Source organism: Linepithema humile, chromosome 8 (genome assembly GCF_040581485.1).
Source record: "Linepithema humile isolate Giens D197 chromosome 8, Lhum_UNIL_v1.0, whole genome shotgun sequence".
NCBI lineage: Eukaryota > Metazoa > Arthropoda > Insecta > Hymenoptera > Formicidae > Linepithema > Linepithema humile.
The window spans coordinates 12202715-12218715 of NC_090135.1; the positions used below are offsets into that span (position 1 = coordinate 12202715).

The 16001-nt window shown below is 38.4% G+C and overlaps 1 protein-coding gene and 1 long non-coding RNA gene across 4 annotated transcripts in view; one reads left to right on the plus strand and one right to left on the minus strand.

Moving 5' to 3' along the window:
• LOC105672368 (uncharacterized) overlaps window positions 1–10561 on the minus strand; it is a 39841-nt gene extending 29280 nt beyond the window's left edge. Inside the window, exon 1 of the mRNA XM_012367259.2 lies at window positions 8753–10561. The gene's annotated coding sequence lies outside the window, so the exon portion shown is untranslated. The remainder of the gene's footprint in view (window positions 1–8752) is intronic.
• LOC105672369 (uncharacterized) overlaps window positions 1–16001 on the plus strand; it is a 58648-nt gene that overhangs the window by 34795 nt on the left and 7852 nt on the right. For all 3 annotated transcript variants that reach the window (XR_010891496.1, XR_010891497.1, XR_001100816.2), the window contains exons 2-3: window positions 1865–1918; window positions 14454–14557. This is a non-coding gene — a long non-coding RNA (uncharacterized lncRNA). The remainder of the gene's footprint in view (window positions 1–1864; window positions 1919–14453; window positions 14558–16001) is intronic.

Genomic DNA, 16001 nt, shown 5'->3' on the forward strand with positions numbered 1-16001 from the left:
TTATATTATAATAATTTTTTGTTTTAATTTATGTTTAATCTAATTTAATTTACAATAAAATTTACTTTTGGCTCTTTCGTATTATTTAATACAGTAATTATGGAATAGTTAATATGGAATAAGTTATTAGAGCCAGAACTGATTTTTTATGCTCATTTAATCAATATTACAATCAATAATGATGTACAAACGTTTCAGCTCATTGGATGTGGCCATCTTCAGTGTACAATTATGTTTAACAATTACTTAAAAACTAATCTATCGTGATTCTAGTATACGCTTTACGCAACGCTAATTTATTGCACGGAATTATTTGCACGATCGTAATAATTGAATTTTTATATAAGATTGACGCTGTGGACTCCTTTAAAATTTTATTCAACTGACTAACTTAATGTAAAGAAATTGAAAGTTGGAAATTAACGGACGACAGTAATATATAGGAATAATCAAGGATAACTAAAAGCTTCCATCGAATAGTAGACCAAATTAGCGTTGCGTAAAGCGTACTAGAATCACGATAGATGCGTTAGTTTTTAAGTAATTGTTAAACATAATTATACATTGAAGATGGCCACATCCAATGAGCTAAAACGTTTGTACATTATTATCGATTGTAATTAAAGGAGCATGAAAAAAACCAGCTCTTTGGCTCTAATAGCTTATTTCACATAATTACTGTATTAATTTAATTTATTAATTTTAATTTTAATTTTTAATTTTTAATTTTTTTACACATCTTTGATATCTTCAAAGCATAAGTTTCCTTAAAGCCATCACGTCTTGCTTTAATCGGACGCTGCAAAATTAATTACAAAACTTTTCGACCACTTTCTTTTTGTTGCCCGTCGTCGTCGTCGTCGAAACGGTATCGTTCTGGCAATCTTATTAATCGCCGAAGTTAATTAAGACGCGTATTATCCTAAGCGCGAATCGTGCTAATAAGCACATCGTGTGGCAACACGGGGTGACAGCGTCATTAACGTACGTGCGGCATCGTACTATGTTCGGGATTTTGCATTAACTCTGACAACCGGGACGAGAGCCTTCCGCGATGGTTTTGCGGCGGTTTTTTTTACGTTGGTAAGTTGTGTTGCGACGTCATCAATGCAACGTTAATTTGGAATGTAGGATAAGACTATTCCACGCGATCGTATGCAAGTATAGGTACAATACATGATGATTATTAAAATATGATTAATCAAAGAAATGTCGGAATCAAGTGGAAAATTTCGGATAAGTTTCTAATTTTGCATGAAATTTTGATAAGAGAATTTTAAAGAAAATTTTCATAAAATATTGATTTGAAAATGCGATTTGGAAATTTTAGAATTAAAAATCCGTAGATTATTTTTTGAAGCATTGCATGGTTAGTCTTTTGAGAATACTGGGTCAGTATACTCGACGATGTATGTATTTCCCTCAACCTCCGTAATGGTTCGTCTTTGTAATGATCTAAACCGCTCTTATCCGGTGTTCTAATTACACCCTTAATTACACGTGCACGCCGAGAAGCCTTTTCATGGCACGGCGCGGGGTCTGTTCACCGGCATGAAGTCATTTCCTCACAGAGCTGTGAGATAGTAAAGATAAAAAGCTCAAAGTTCCGGAGATCTCAATGTATTTAGCATTAAAGTAAAATAAAATTAATTAAAGCAGAATTTAGAATAAATTTACAAAGAGATCGAATTTGTTTTCCTGAATAATATTATAAATACGACTTTTTATTCTGTTAAACGACAATTATCACTAGAATATTTCCAATTGCACATATGTACTTTCTTTTCTCGGAGATCATTTGAATATTTTGGGTACAAAATCAATATTTCACGCAACTGATCTAAATATTCTTTTTATGTTGCAGGGACTCCTTGCTGCGGTCCTTCTATCAACGATCCATCGATATCCGGACTTTTCGGTAAGTCTATATTATTTTTTTTTATACATTCTCATCTAGCGCTTAGACACGGCGAAGCATGCTATTGAATTTTGTTGCCTCGGAAATTATTAAAAGTTATTTGTGCGAAAACGATACGTCCTACGTGCCAAATAGCCGATATTATTCGCACCTGTTGCCGTGCAGGGTCCCCTCGATTCTGCACCTATGTCGAAACGACCGCTACGGCACAGCAACTCTGCAGAAATTTCTCTCTGGCAGCGGTTGCAAACCTGCCCTCGGCTACGCTGGCACGAAGTTCGCTTCTGCAATCGCGCGGCTAACTGCCTGCACAGAAACTCCGTGCGTTATGTGCACCATCTCGAGAGTTTTCTAACTAATAATTATAGTACCACTACCATCCTGGGGCCTTAGCCTGCTTTTCCAAGCGATTTTCTTTGAATCAAAATTTTCACATAGGTTCGAATCTCAACTTTTCCACCGAACGGTAAATGGCTATAGTATATTCGAAAAGTCATCAGATGTTTTCCTCAACACCAATCTTTCTCATCAGTCGATTCAAAATTTTTTTGTCGAGCTAAAGATAAACTCTGAAAATTCATTGCTTTACAATACTGGATAAAATATTGGATTATTTTTACAGAGAGAAATTCATGAATATAGCTATTATCTAATCATATATTTAATTGTTTTATTATTTTTTCATACACCAAATATAAAAATTTTAGCTTTTCTGTGTCACAGTTATCATAGAATTACTTTAAGAATATAGAAATTATTTCTAGTTGATATCACAAATGCACTTTGTTTTATTAGATCTTTATTTATAAAAGCACAGAAATGTATAGTATTAAAAATTTGACAAGTGCGATAGATTATAACTTATCCATTTTTATTGAGGAAAAATTTACCGTGAAAATTACAAGACATCCAGTGATTCTGGGACACTGTGTATAACGCGGCGAATAGGTGCACCTCGCTATAGGTGAACCACTCGACTATCAACCTGGCAAATGTCAGAGTATCCTGCCGTCGTCGTCGGAACCTGTCCTACACTCGTGCAGGCCAATCGCGCGCGGAAAATATTAGACTTCACGAAACCCGCAACTAAATGCAACGTGTAGCTTATTGCAACGTGGTGCATAATTTAGAGTCGATTATAATTTATGTTTAATAGATTCGAAAATAATAGACCCTGTGAGATTATCATTCAACCCAATTTTATGGAAATTGGAATTTGAAGAGAATTTACAATTAGAATTTGAAATTATAATTAAAAAAGAGAATTCAGAACTTGAAGTATATTATAAATTCTATTATAAAACAATATTTAATGCATTACTAATAATTATTTAATAAAATCTAGAATTTAAAGAATAATAATAAAAACTAGGATTTAGAATTTGTTTAGAAAAAGTTTGAAATTTTCTTTCATTTAGGAATTCAGATAGCAGAGTTTATGTAATGAAGTTTAATTAATTAATTCTATAGTAAGCTAATGTTATCGATATAATTATTCATCCCGATAAAGCGATAATTTATTAGCTAGTGGCAGGAACGGATTTTGCCTCGATTAAACGAACAACTTCGTCATCGCGAGAGGAATTTATTTATTGCATATGCGTGTGTGTGTGTTTGTGTGTGTGTGTGTGTTTGCGATTTAAAATTCGACCGAGCGTTTCGCAACGAAGTAAATAAGCGTAATTACGTGGTTTAAGGTTTTTGCAAAGTCAACTTCTCTCTTTCTCGCTCCGTCTCTTTCGTTAATCTTATACCTGATGTGTCTCGCGGGGACGTCCCTCGCTCGTATCGCAATATCAATAAGCGTGTAGCAACGCGAAGAAATGAGAGTGAAAAATCGATTTTTTCCCCCATCCATCCAGAAGAACACATATGTGCATTCGCCATTAACATTCCGATAGAAAGCGGTGACTCATTGCTGCTCGTAGCTTATTTAAACAGCGTCTAGGAGTTGATGAAAGTCATTCAGTGACAATTTCGTCCTACAATTCGCGAATCGTGTTATTTCGAACGTACAGAATTTCTATCGAGAATTCTGAATCTGAAACATCGGTAAATACAAATTTTAACTATTGTTTCAAGAACTAACAATAAGCTTCACCATTAAGATTTGCTGTTATTGAAAATAGCACAATCCTAGAACGAAGAAACGATATTAGTTCTTCAATTTTTTAAATTCAATTTTCTCGAATAATTTTCTGTATGCAAAGGAATTTTATATTTTTTTATTTATTTTTCTATGTAAAATTACGTCAATAGTTTGTGTAAAAAATATCGAATTACTGTCTCTGAAGACCGATAGATTGCGGCCTAGCGTCATGTCGCTATCAAAAGATCCATCGTGATGGATAACGTCGAAATCAAGTCTGAAACCTGTTAATGTTTAGAAATACTTCGCATTGCGAGCTACGCTTGATCGATTGATTTCATCCGTACTTTGGATATTAATTTTTTTCCCTTTTTACCTCGCGCCGCGGCAGATCATCGAGGTCTAGGATAGTTAAAGAGAGAAATTCAGCGGGCTTCTCGTCTACCGATGTATTTTACGGCGATGACCTCACATGTCCTTCCACTGTCTTCCTCCGGGCATCGCCGGCTAAAAGGACTATTAATACCTTGCCTTGCTTTCTCATTCTATTCAATGAAATGTGTTGCAGAAATGTGTTCGATGATTAATCGGAAAGGAAACGTTTTGCTTGATGTTGTATACTGTATTGTATAGTAATATTTTACATATTTACATTACACATATAGCATATTTACGTTAAATAATTATATTCTATTGTTTTAAGTATAAGCAAGCATACTGTCAATATAATTTTATTCTTAATTATATGCAGCAATATTTTTTCCGTAATTTAAGAAGATGCTGCTGGTTAATTTTCAAAGTTCATTATTTTTGAAATTAAATTTATGATATAAAATTGATTTATTGTTATGTTAAATTCTTTTATTTTATTTCTAAATTTTATTATTTTTTGTTTGAACAGTGGAAGATTTAAAACCGCGCCAATAAAATTATATTTGCAATACGTATATTCAAAATAACCGTCTAAAAGTAGCTTTTGATCAAGACAATACCTATTAGGTATAGCCCACGTCGCGCACGATAGTCACGTGGATTGCAAAAGCGTCGGCGTCATTATGCATCGCGTCGCGACGCGGCGCGTCCCAGATATCGCCTGCTCGCGTAAGAAGTGACTTCAACAAGAAGACTTCAATGCCGGCATACATGCGATCCCACGCTCGGAGATGCGTATCTCCGCGTACACCTCCTCCTCGATCTAGCCTTTGTTTTGGCCCGTCCGCGTTGTGTTTCCTGCCGTTTTCTAATTCTTAGCCCTTACTATTTTATAAGCTCGTCTCCTGTTTTCCATTTTGCAATCAAATACAAAGATCTTCTTACAAAATCTGTTTTGGATGTACAAGCCTTGTGCCATCAAATTCTTGAACTGTAGGATGAAATTTTGTGAATTGATAAAAACTAAAAATTGAGAGTGCAATGAGAATCAAAGAGAAAAGAGAAAGGCAGAGAACTTTAAAAATTTAAAGAATTTTGCAAGTAAAAAATTTTTATATTCGTATTTGACTAAATATAAATTTATTTTTTGAATTAAATTTGATTTAAATGTTATTCGATTAACTTGTTGTTAGTTGATTAAACATTTTGGATAAATTTAATTCAACCTGATTAATTTACAACAAAGTCAGAGTTTATTAAAGTTCTAAATTAAGATCAAAATAGCAAGGAATGCGATCCCGCGAATTTCACCGGCGCCAAAATTAGCATCGTTAGACGACACTTTTAAGCGTAGTTTTGTTTGGCGATCACATGTCCGGCATGTTTATGCTCGTAGATAAAGAAGGGGGACGAGAGTTGTGCCTTTGTCCCGTGGTTTTCTCATGGTTTGTTTTCTCGAAAAACAAGCGCCATTTTCGGCGCCCTCACCCGGTGCGCCAGATCGGAATCGAAATGATCAAAATTCCTCGCGCGGTTCTCCGGACGAGAATAACAGATTCATCCAAATTCCATGAGCGACGGACGACGGGAGGCGAATTCCTTGTCGTCTCTCTCGCTACTCTGTCGTAAAAATCTCTAAACCGGCGTAAAAATCATTCTTAGAATCGAATCCGGCGACTCCAACCGGCTCATTAGACACTCTCTTATTTTTTACATACTTGATTCGAGCTATTGCAAAATGAATTATTTTTCTCACAAAAGCATAAAAAAGATAAGGAAGATTTATTGAAAGTTCATGCGAGTGACTCGACGTTAAAAGGGGAATTACTTCGCAAGCTTAATATAATCTGAAAGAAATATAATAATTCTATAATTGTCATGAGAGAATTTTTTCCTATTTTCGAATTAAACTTTTACGAAAAAAAAACTTTTCACTTGTGAATAAAATTTTTATTAAATAGAACTTTCCATTTCTGAATAAAACGGTTTCTCCTTTAATTTTCTGAAGCTTATTGTTAATTTCATTATGTCCTTTTACCGTTGAGAGATTCGTTTAAAAAGGTGGATTAGATAATTTAGTATTTATCATTTTCGACAGTCGCACCGCTCGGATTTCATGAGCTTTTCGATTTTCCGATCCGTACGGAACCTGCGCGCACAAGCGTGACTAGTTTTTTAGTCGGCGACACGCGGAAAGGTCCACGCACGCACACGCGACACCGTGCCATTACCGCAATTTTATAGTTAATTAATACCGTGGCGCGGTCGCGGTATCGTGAGCAGCTGGAATTTTTCACCAATTATTTGTTTCGCAGGCCGCAACGTGGCCGTCGCGGCGATTCATCGTGTAGAACGGATACATTGTGGTCGATTTTAACCGAGAAAACCGATTTCTCGAAGCACCAACGAAAGGGAAAAGATACATGTAGCAGATGAAGGAAATTGACTCAGATATGAATTTATGAATGAACGATTTAACTTAAATTTAATTTTTTTATACTTCTCTCATATAATATTAACTATCTTTTTAGATAATCTTTGTCTTCCTGTGACGTAATTTTCTACGTATCTATATCATTATTTTTCCTCTGACAGCTCTAAGCTATCAATTCTTATCATAAAACAATTTATCCTTTGGTCCTGTATTGAAAAAATGTTTCACATAACATAACCCGCAATCACATCGCATCAAATAATGTGTCAGAATGTTCAGGTTCGAATATATCGAAATTTGTACAACACGACAACCAAGATCAATATTTTATTTATAATGCTTTTTAATAATACATTTTACTCATAAAGTTTTTCGAATTTTGAGAAAGTTTTTACAAGTTCTCTATTCCATTGGAGGGTTTAGCATATCCGACAAAACTCGTCATGCGAAAAATAAAATATCACTCTAACAATGAGATTATCTATTTTATTCTAGTGAAAAACGAAAACTAACCAGATTCGTAAATCATAAATATTCTTAGCCTATTTGTTGAATGAATCAAGTCTCGAGCCTTTCTGTAAACATAGATTGTGTACCTGCGATGATTAATGCATATACATTAATTAATTATTTATAAATATAATTTTTAATTATTCTCGCATAGATAAACATATCTATAAATGTTTGATAGTTTTTTTCTCCGAGCGTTACAACGTTGAAAATAATCTCCGTATTTGTTCGGCGAGATGCGCACGCGTGCAAAAAAAAAAACAATTTTGACGATAAACGCGATAGCGCACTTTCTCCTCGCAACGCTGTGTGCTCATTTGCATCGTATCGTAATTTTCCATCGAAAATAAGCACGCGAATACGTATCGCACTAGCTTTTCAAGGAAATCGTTACTTAATAACGAGTTAATAATGATTTCCTTGAAAATATTTCCATTAATCGCGATTCCCGCACGCGATAAGCGTCTAACGGGTGTCATGAAACTAACGGATGTAGCAACATTGTCATTTTCCGATTCTGCATGGTAATAAATAAAAATGCGGGAGAATTTTTGAGCCCAATTGCCGCATAAGTAATTTTCTTTCGAAACGGACATCGTGGGCGATAATCTCCGGCGCGATTGATGAATCTTTCTCGCACGCGGATGGTGCGCGGAGGCTGTGTCATCGCGAAGATTTCCAGCGCGCGAAAGAGGCGACGACACCTCTATCGTCGTTAAGCGGCGTGTAACTCCGCGAGGATTACACGCATCCGGAACGCGCGTGTCCATGATCGACAAAGCGATATATATGACTTTATTCACAATTATGCGTTAACCGTAGTTCATCTCTGTCCACATTCTAGCATTGCCATTTTATACTCCGACGTTTATAGTTACGATTTATCATAGCAATAACGGTTACTTGAAATGATCGAATCAATCATTTTACAAGGAACATTATTTTCCGCAATTCTGAAACTTGCACAGGGAATATCTGTCTAATCGTAAAAAGCATTCACAATATGTTCAGCAGTAAAAATTGATTTTCGACCTTTTTAGAGTAAATTTTTATCGAAAGACGCGGTTACTTTACAAAAGCGTTCTATGAAACTGAAACTTTCGCAATTCGATATTTCATAGACAACGTTGCAGACAACGACGCGATGTTTTCAAGCAATTTCGGAAAAGTAGCCTTATCTACGATAACGTTCTACGATATCGATATTGGCCTGTGGCATAAAATGAGACTCGATCACCGAAAAAGTTTACACCTCGCTGGCCGCAAATAATGCAGCTCGTTGCACTTTCGCAACGCAGATAAATATATACCTGGCGCGAGGCTCGCACACACTCTCAAGCGCGCACACAGATAATCGTTGCACCGAGCGCGTACCCATACTCCTGCCCACACGTGTGTGTACAATACCGGAACGAAGCGAGTGACTAACCTCTGGGAATAGAAGAGACGAGATCTCGGCCAGGTTAATCCCTCGAAGAATAAGCCGGCCCAGACGTAATTCCTCGGGATCAGAAGTCTCACGGATTCCCCGAAATCCTCTCGACGGACCGTAACGCAATCGTATTCACGAGGGTGTTCGCGAAATCCTTTTGACGGAAAAGGTCGTTCACTGGTCAACGGTCATGTGGTGCACGGAGGCATGTTGGACGACGCGAGGCATCGTCACGGCTCGACGCTTCTCGTATAAGTATTCACGCAGGTGCGTCGGTGCGGTAGCCATGCGACTTGGTTGATTCTTTACTCCGTCGAGTACTCCTCGAAAATGAACAGTGAGTTTTAAAGTTCTTAAGACATAATAAATCCTGACTACTTGGACACGATATATTCGGATCTAAGATTAATAGGTCCCGATTCTTTGGATCCTCTTAGTATGCGATAAATCTTGACTTCTTCAACTCCTAAAGTACGGGCTCTAAATTCTTAGAGATTCAGGAAATCCTGATCTTCGGATATTCGGATTGCAATATATCCTGACTTTTGGTTTTTTGTTTTATTAGCAGATCATAGCTCGTGGATTTTTAAGGCGTAATAAATCTTTGCCCGTCGAATTCTCCGAGTAAAATTGAATTATTGCTGCGATTTAAAATACTGTTTCTAGCACTATATTTTATTCAGCACTCACGTGAAACGCGGTTCAAATTTTTAATGACTGATTTATCCTGATTTGTATCGTGTCTCTGAAAAGCCGAAAACCCGGAAAAATCATGAATATCACTCTCACTCGCACGTACGCGCCCGCGCAGATCTCGAACGCTCTTCGAGATCTCGATGTCGCGAGAGCGAGCTAGCACCAACGTCGTTCGCAATGTGTCCTCCGTATTGTGATTCTCGCGAGCTGATCCAGACGGGGACCGGTCCTTTCGAGGAGGTCCTCGAGGATCCGCTGGAGACGACCAGCGACTAGTGATACCAGCTGTTTTATCGTTACGCGGTCGTAAACCGTATTGCTCACCGGCGACCGAATGACTGCAAGCGGAATGGTGGTGGTGAAACAGGATGAGGAGAAGGAGAAGGACGAGGTAGAGGAGGAAGTGGTAGGGTAGGTGAACACTCGAGGAGAAGGAGAGACCTCTTCGCGACGTCCTCTTCCACCTTACCGCTGTGATCACCAGGCGATTCTTAGTCTACCGATTCTAATTCGCCGCAACGCGCTGTCTTTGATAATAATAACGACAACGATAATGATTTGTGATCGATTGCGATAGATCATTCGTCTATTTATAAATTTATACGCGGAAAAGAATCCTAGAAGAGTTTAGTCTTTTTCACGCTTCTTCAAGCGAAGTCGTCACGACGTCTCTAGATGACGGCGACAATGATCAATTCAGCGATGTTTCGTATAGATAAAGAGAAATTGGCTCGATTTCTTCAGTTCACCAATTCAGAATTCACGACACTATTATGCCGACTATGTCGATGACAGTGGATAGTCACTGGCAGCACCGAGGAAGCACACTGCTTTTAAAATTCTTTGTTTAGTCCACTCAAGCCGCCGAAAATGGTTTTTATTTTGAAAAGAGTCTACCAATGATCTAAGAATCCAATAAACTTGAAGAGTTACACGAGGAGTCGCAGGAGAGTCCAGAGCTCGCGGAACCTCACCTGGAGGATTCGATTTCAATGACCAGAAAGAATCGGAAGGACGAACGAACGAACTCTCTCTCTCTCTCTCTCTCTGCGAAATCGCACGTGCGACAGGACGAACGACAAAAGAGAGAAAGAGAAAAAAAAGGAGAGAAAGAGAACGACGGCGACGTCGCGACGCGCGTCGTCGGCGAGGTGAGGCAAGCCACTGGTCGGTCAGTCCTCGCTGTTGCTCTATGGCGTGCATCATGGCGTGGACTTCCAGCGGTATAGCTCGCGCGAGCCCGCGCGACGAGGGGAACTCAGGGGGGTCCGTGGATGAAGTAGGGGGAAGCGGTCGAACACGTGGGAGGGAAAGAGAGGATCAGATAGCGGGAGAAAGAGAGACTACGCACTAGGTAGGTAGGTAGGTATGTATTCCGCCTCAGGCGACTCCAGGTATAGCGGTACTTGGGCCCCTCCTCACCCGGGGCCCGCGCGAGCTCGCCCTCCCTTTCTGCGCGCCACCCCGCGACGTCCGTCCGCTCCGTCGAGCCGCGCGCACAAAGGTTCTCTTGACCGGCGGTTCTCCGCGTGCTGCACGTGTCACTAACACACGAGCTCCAGGACTCGATCGGGTCCCATGAACACGACGGTGGGCTCCGCTGACTCGCGTATACGCGGGGGAATCGATTCGCCGCCGATGCAGCTTCAAGGACGTGACTTTTCGGTCTAACATAGGCCTAAGCGCTCCGACCTATTGCCGCTGGAGACTTCAACGAGGGGTTAAGACATGTTCATCGAGTTCACCGAGCAGACGGAAGCGCTGGGATTATCAATCATTGAAAATTCTAAGCAGACAATTAATTAATAGAAAGTGTAACAAAAGAAGTGGTAATAGTAGCAATGATGCCACTATAATTAATAGTATGCGGCCCAACAATTTACAGAAATTTTAATCACTATTTTAATCTCAATTTCTTCCTATATTAATCTTCTTTCTTTTATTTAAAATTACAATCCATCGTAACTGCAAAACTGTAACTTTGCAAAAGATTTACTTTAGAGTTAATCGAATCGTGAGAGACCGGATTAAAAGTTGCATTTAAAAAAAAATGCGTTTCAGAAGAAAAACTGTTACAGAATACTTTTAATTAAAAATTCAGTTGTGATATTCTAATTTTATCTTACTGTTATATTGTAGTATGATTTATTGGTCTGTTATGATTTATTAATATACTTAAGAACGGGGTGTTATCTGTAACTGGCAATACATCAATTTACATTGATATATATCGCGAATCGAATACACTTGCGAGAAAGGTTTGTTTGTATCTTGCAGACGCATAAATAGAATAATGCGGATTCAATGTGCGTAAATAATCGATCGGTTTGCAATAATTTATAGGCGGCTTTGGTTACGCCGCAGAGTTTATTCGCACTTGTGGAATTCGCGATAATTTTTTGTGTCGCAGAATTCTACTGGCGTCATAAAATTTCGACGTTAATCATGAAATTCGCTACAAAGTTGCAGAATTAATGACATTAAATGATCGAACTCAACACGCACGATAACGCACTCGAAAGCGGTGCGATCAATTTCGTATTTTTGTATTGATTGCATAATTTTAATATTTATTATATATTGCAAAAAAAGGAAATCAGATTATTCAATGAATCATAATTTTTTGCTTTCTTTTCTTTATAAAAAAAAAAAAATTAGGGATGCAAGAAAGTTTTTTGTGTCGGACTTCACTTTGCAGCCTAATAGGGTTAATAATCGGGCAAATATCTTTTTTATCGCTGCGAGAAGAGCGCGAGTCTACATTCCGACGGATCAGGATCTATGTTGGAAATGTGGATCTTATTGTAGCGGGAATAAACTTGATCGAACGGATCGGTAGATCGATTCGCGCCGGCCGCGGAAAAATGTCCGGAGGGGGGAAAGAAAGCTTGACTAATAACCGGCGGCGGCCTTGGAAAAATGCCTCCGCCGATGCAGGCCGCGGATGATGGAGCGCGGGAACGTGCGGAAGAACTGCCGCATGGCAAAAAGGAAAAAGTCGACGAGTTCTGATCGATGATGTCAGAAGGATGCGCCGCTTATCGACGTCTGCACGTGCGCTGGGATGCCGCAATTAAACCTCTTTCTCTCTTTCTCTCTTTCGCTCTTCCGCAGTCCACCCTCTCGTACGTAGCACGTGCATACTCGATATAACCGCCAGCCATGCGAAAAAGGAAAAAACGAACGGAATGGCGACGATAGGATGGAAACCGTTTCGATAAATGATAACATTGCATCGATAACTGACTGAGGCAACTTCTCGTTATTCTAAACACGTTTAAGACACTCAGAAAGCCGAGCCTTCTATCACGATTCAGATATATTCAGAAATAAATAAATTTAGATTTTTATTTAGATTTAGATAAATATAGATTTTCAAAATTAAATATTACATATAAAATTTACATGTCACTGTAATTGTGTGTAGACATTATTCATTGAATTTTATTTTTGTCAATTAATTTTTTTATTTAATATGTACTACTATTTGATTTCTAAATAACATGATGTCTCTATGATGATTTGATCTTCGACGGCGTGACAGAGAAGAGACAACAGGATGTGGATATTCTTAATAACAGTAACGGTTCATTTCGGGATCCCTTTGTGATCAATCCACTTGAACGTACTAATATCGTTCAAGCATTATTATTATTATTATTACCCAATGTGCTCCGGTGAAGCTCGTTAACGAAACAACGAGTATTCGGCTGCGTCCTGTGTTCGCTAACTGCGCGTATAAAACCACGTAATTCAACTCCGCTGGAAAGTCACTCATCGGGAATCATCCTAGGATTCGAGGAAAAGTCTACGAATTTAGTCTTAAATTTAGTTTAATCCTCTTAAGGATTGCACGCGCGGTGATTTTAAGTGTCGACAAGTTAAATTCTTCCATCGGAGCTATTTGTATCCTACTTTTGCAGGCATTTCTCAGAGATACAAAATAAAATTCTTCCATTAACTCAAAGCACAAAGATTCTGTAGTTCCAAACGCGAAGATAAAGCTTTTTGAAACATAGAATTATAAATTTTGTGAGATTTGATATTTCCAGAATATTTTAGGTACTTTAATGTAGGTACCATATTTCCAAATGTGCATAAATAAATAAGAGTCGAAATTGATTGTGGCCGAAGTCACCGAGTACCGGCGAAACGTAGTAGCCGAATTCATCGAGTCGGTTCCGGTACGCGATCACGGCGAGCCAGGTGCAACAGGTGAGTCCGGCTCGGCGAGCCTGGCCCGAGCACAGACACGGCGCGGCGCGGCGCGGTGGGTCTTATCCGCCAGGCCGGCGCGCCAGGTTCAGCCAATCGCAGGAGAAGACCTACATACGAGGCTTCCACCACCCGCGGCCGCCTAAGGACATCGCGCGCATATAACCGGTTCGACGTAACTCCTGGTTCCGTTAACGCGCAGCGCGACACGTACATCGGGAAGGAACTCTCTTTCAAAGTTGGATAATGCGAATCCGCAGGCTCTACGATACCCTAACGATCGTCTCTTACTTCATTTTCTCCCTCCCCTTTTCTCTCTGAAAGACGCATCGCTGCTCTCTACTTCGCGCATGTATCTATGTATCTCTTTGTTTGCAGATTGTAATTTCATTTAAATAAATCAAACCTAGTAGCTCTCTCATCGAATATGAGAAGAAAATCTACCTGGATAAATTGAATTGGAGAAATTGTTTTGCATATATGTCCCTCATAAGAGGTAAATGTCTTCTGCTAATTATTACAGTATATCAATTAAAGTGGCACAATTTGTTTGCAAAATTATACTTTCATTTTTCGAAATGTTTGCGATTTTTCTAAATGTAATAAATTTCTGATGCACAGAGATTTTATAATTACGCAAATAAACTCGAAAGCATTTAGAAATGTTGGAAGCATTTAGAAGCATTTAGAAAAATTTGTTATTATTTGAAAAATCTTACACGCAATTTTTCTAACCAACTACTAATTAATTTCATTTGTTTAACAATTGTTTTATCTTTTTTTGCAGATAATTTTTGCTACAATGTCATTGCACGGTGGTAAATTTATCATTTAACTGAACAGAAATCAAATCAAATCGACCTGTCTGCGCATCAACGTCCGGATTTTGCGGTGAGTCTATAGCATTTTCTTTTTTATGTTCTCGTCTGGCGACACGCGTAGTCGACGAGATGGTTCGTCGCGATAATCCCCGATCGAGGCAGCACTCGATCCGCGTACCCGCTCCATAAATCGAGCGTGTTGCGCAAACCGATCCCGTAATGAATGCTATGCTAGATGTGCTCGCCGACCTACTATATAATTGATAGGAAAAGAGCAGCTGCTCTCAACGCAGCGAATTCAATTAAAAGCTATTAGCAAGCGTTGATTCTCTTCGACGGCACTCGTTCGATTAGTCGGATTTAAGATTTTTTGAATATACTTAAAAAAGATATTAAAATAAAAGCCAGTTTCATAAGTAAAAAATATTAAAACTTGACAAAGAGCGAGATAAACGCACGGGAGATAAAATTCTTTACACGAAAAAGCGAGTAGGATAGGACAGAAAATAAACAAATAAATTTACGAAAAAATCAATCGTGGGAGTCTTCAGGATAGTATTCCGCTGTTTGGTATGTTTCAGTTATTTTTTTTATTTTTATTAATCTTTCGTTATTTGTATGATATGCATTGGGTGCCACTTTTTTAGTCTCACTGGAGCTGTAAAATTTTCTCATAAATGTGATTTACAGTGTGCTCTTTTTATATTATTTCTCACAAAAGAAATATTGCCAGAAATTCGTAAAATCTCTACAGAATGTTATAGAAAGAGAACTTTATTCTTTTAATATTATTTTTCGATTTACCAAAATTGTATATTGCGTAAAGGACTTTATTTATTTATAATCAAATCGGAAATTGCAAAATAGGATTTCTTTCGATTCGCTGACGAACTTTTGTTTCACTGCAATCCTATCGCAAGCGGAGCCGAGGGAAATAAGACTCCGTGTGAGAATGCAACTATGTGTGCACGGTGCACGCGTTATGCACTTGTTCTCGAAATGCACTGACGCTTGGGTGCTAATCACAGCCTGAGGTGCAGGGGCGTATCGGGGGCGGCACGGCGGAATATTTTGCCCCCGAGAGGTCGTCGATCTTGTCGACCTACCGGCCATCGGTCTCATTCTACGGTTTTCTTTTTTTCTCCTTGTTATCGTATTATTAGGAAAACTCGCTAAATCAACCCTCTGATTATATATACATATATATTATAGTATAAGGAAAAAATTTTATAATCATTTATTTTTACAATCAGTGTTGGGAGGAGTGTATTGCCAATAATTCTATAAAAATATCACGATATTAATTAGAAAGTGAATGAATTGAGAAAAAAAGATAACGAAGCTGAGAGAAGACAAACGTTCGCAAATAAACTCAGGAAGAATGCCTTTCTAAAATTCCGGACTGATCCAGCGGTCTAATTTTGCTATGCAAAATATCTAGAAGTCTTATTTTACATTATTGCATGATTAACGGAGCTTGTTAAAGTCAGTTGGTCCTGGAATTTCGATTATAA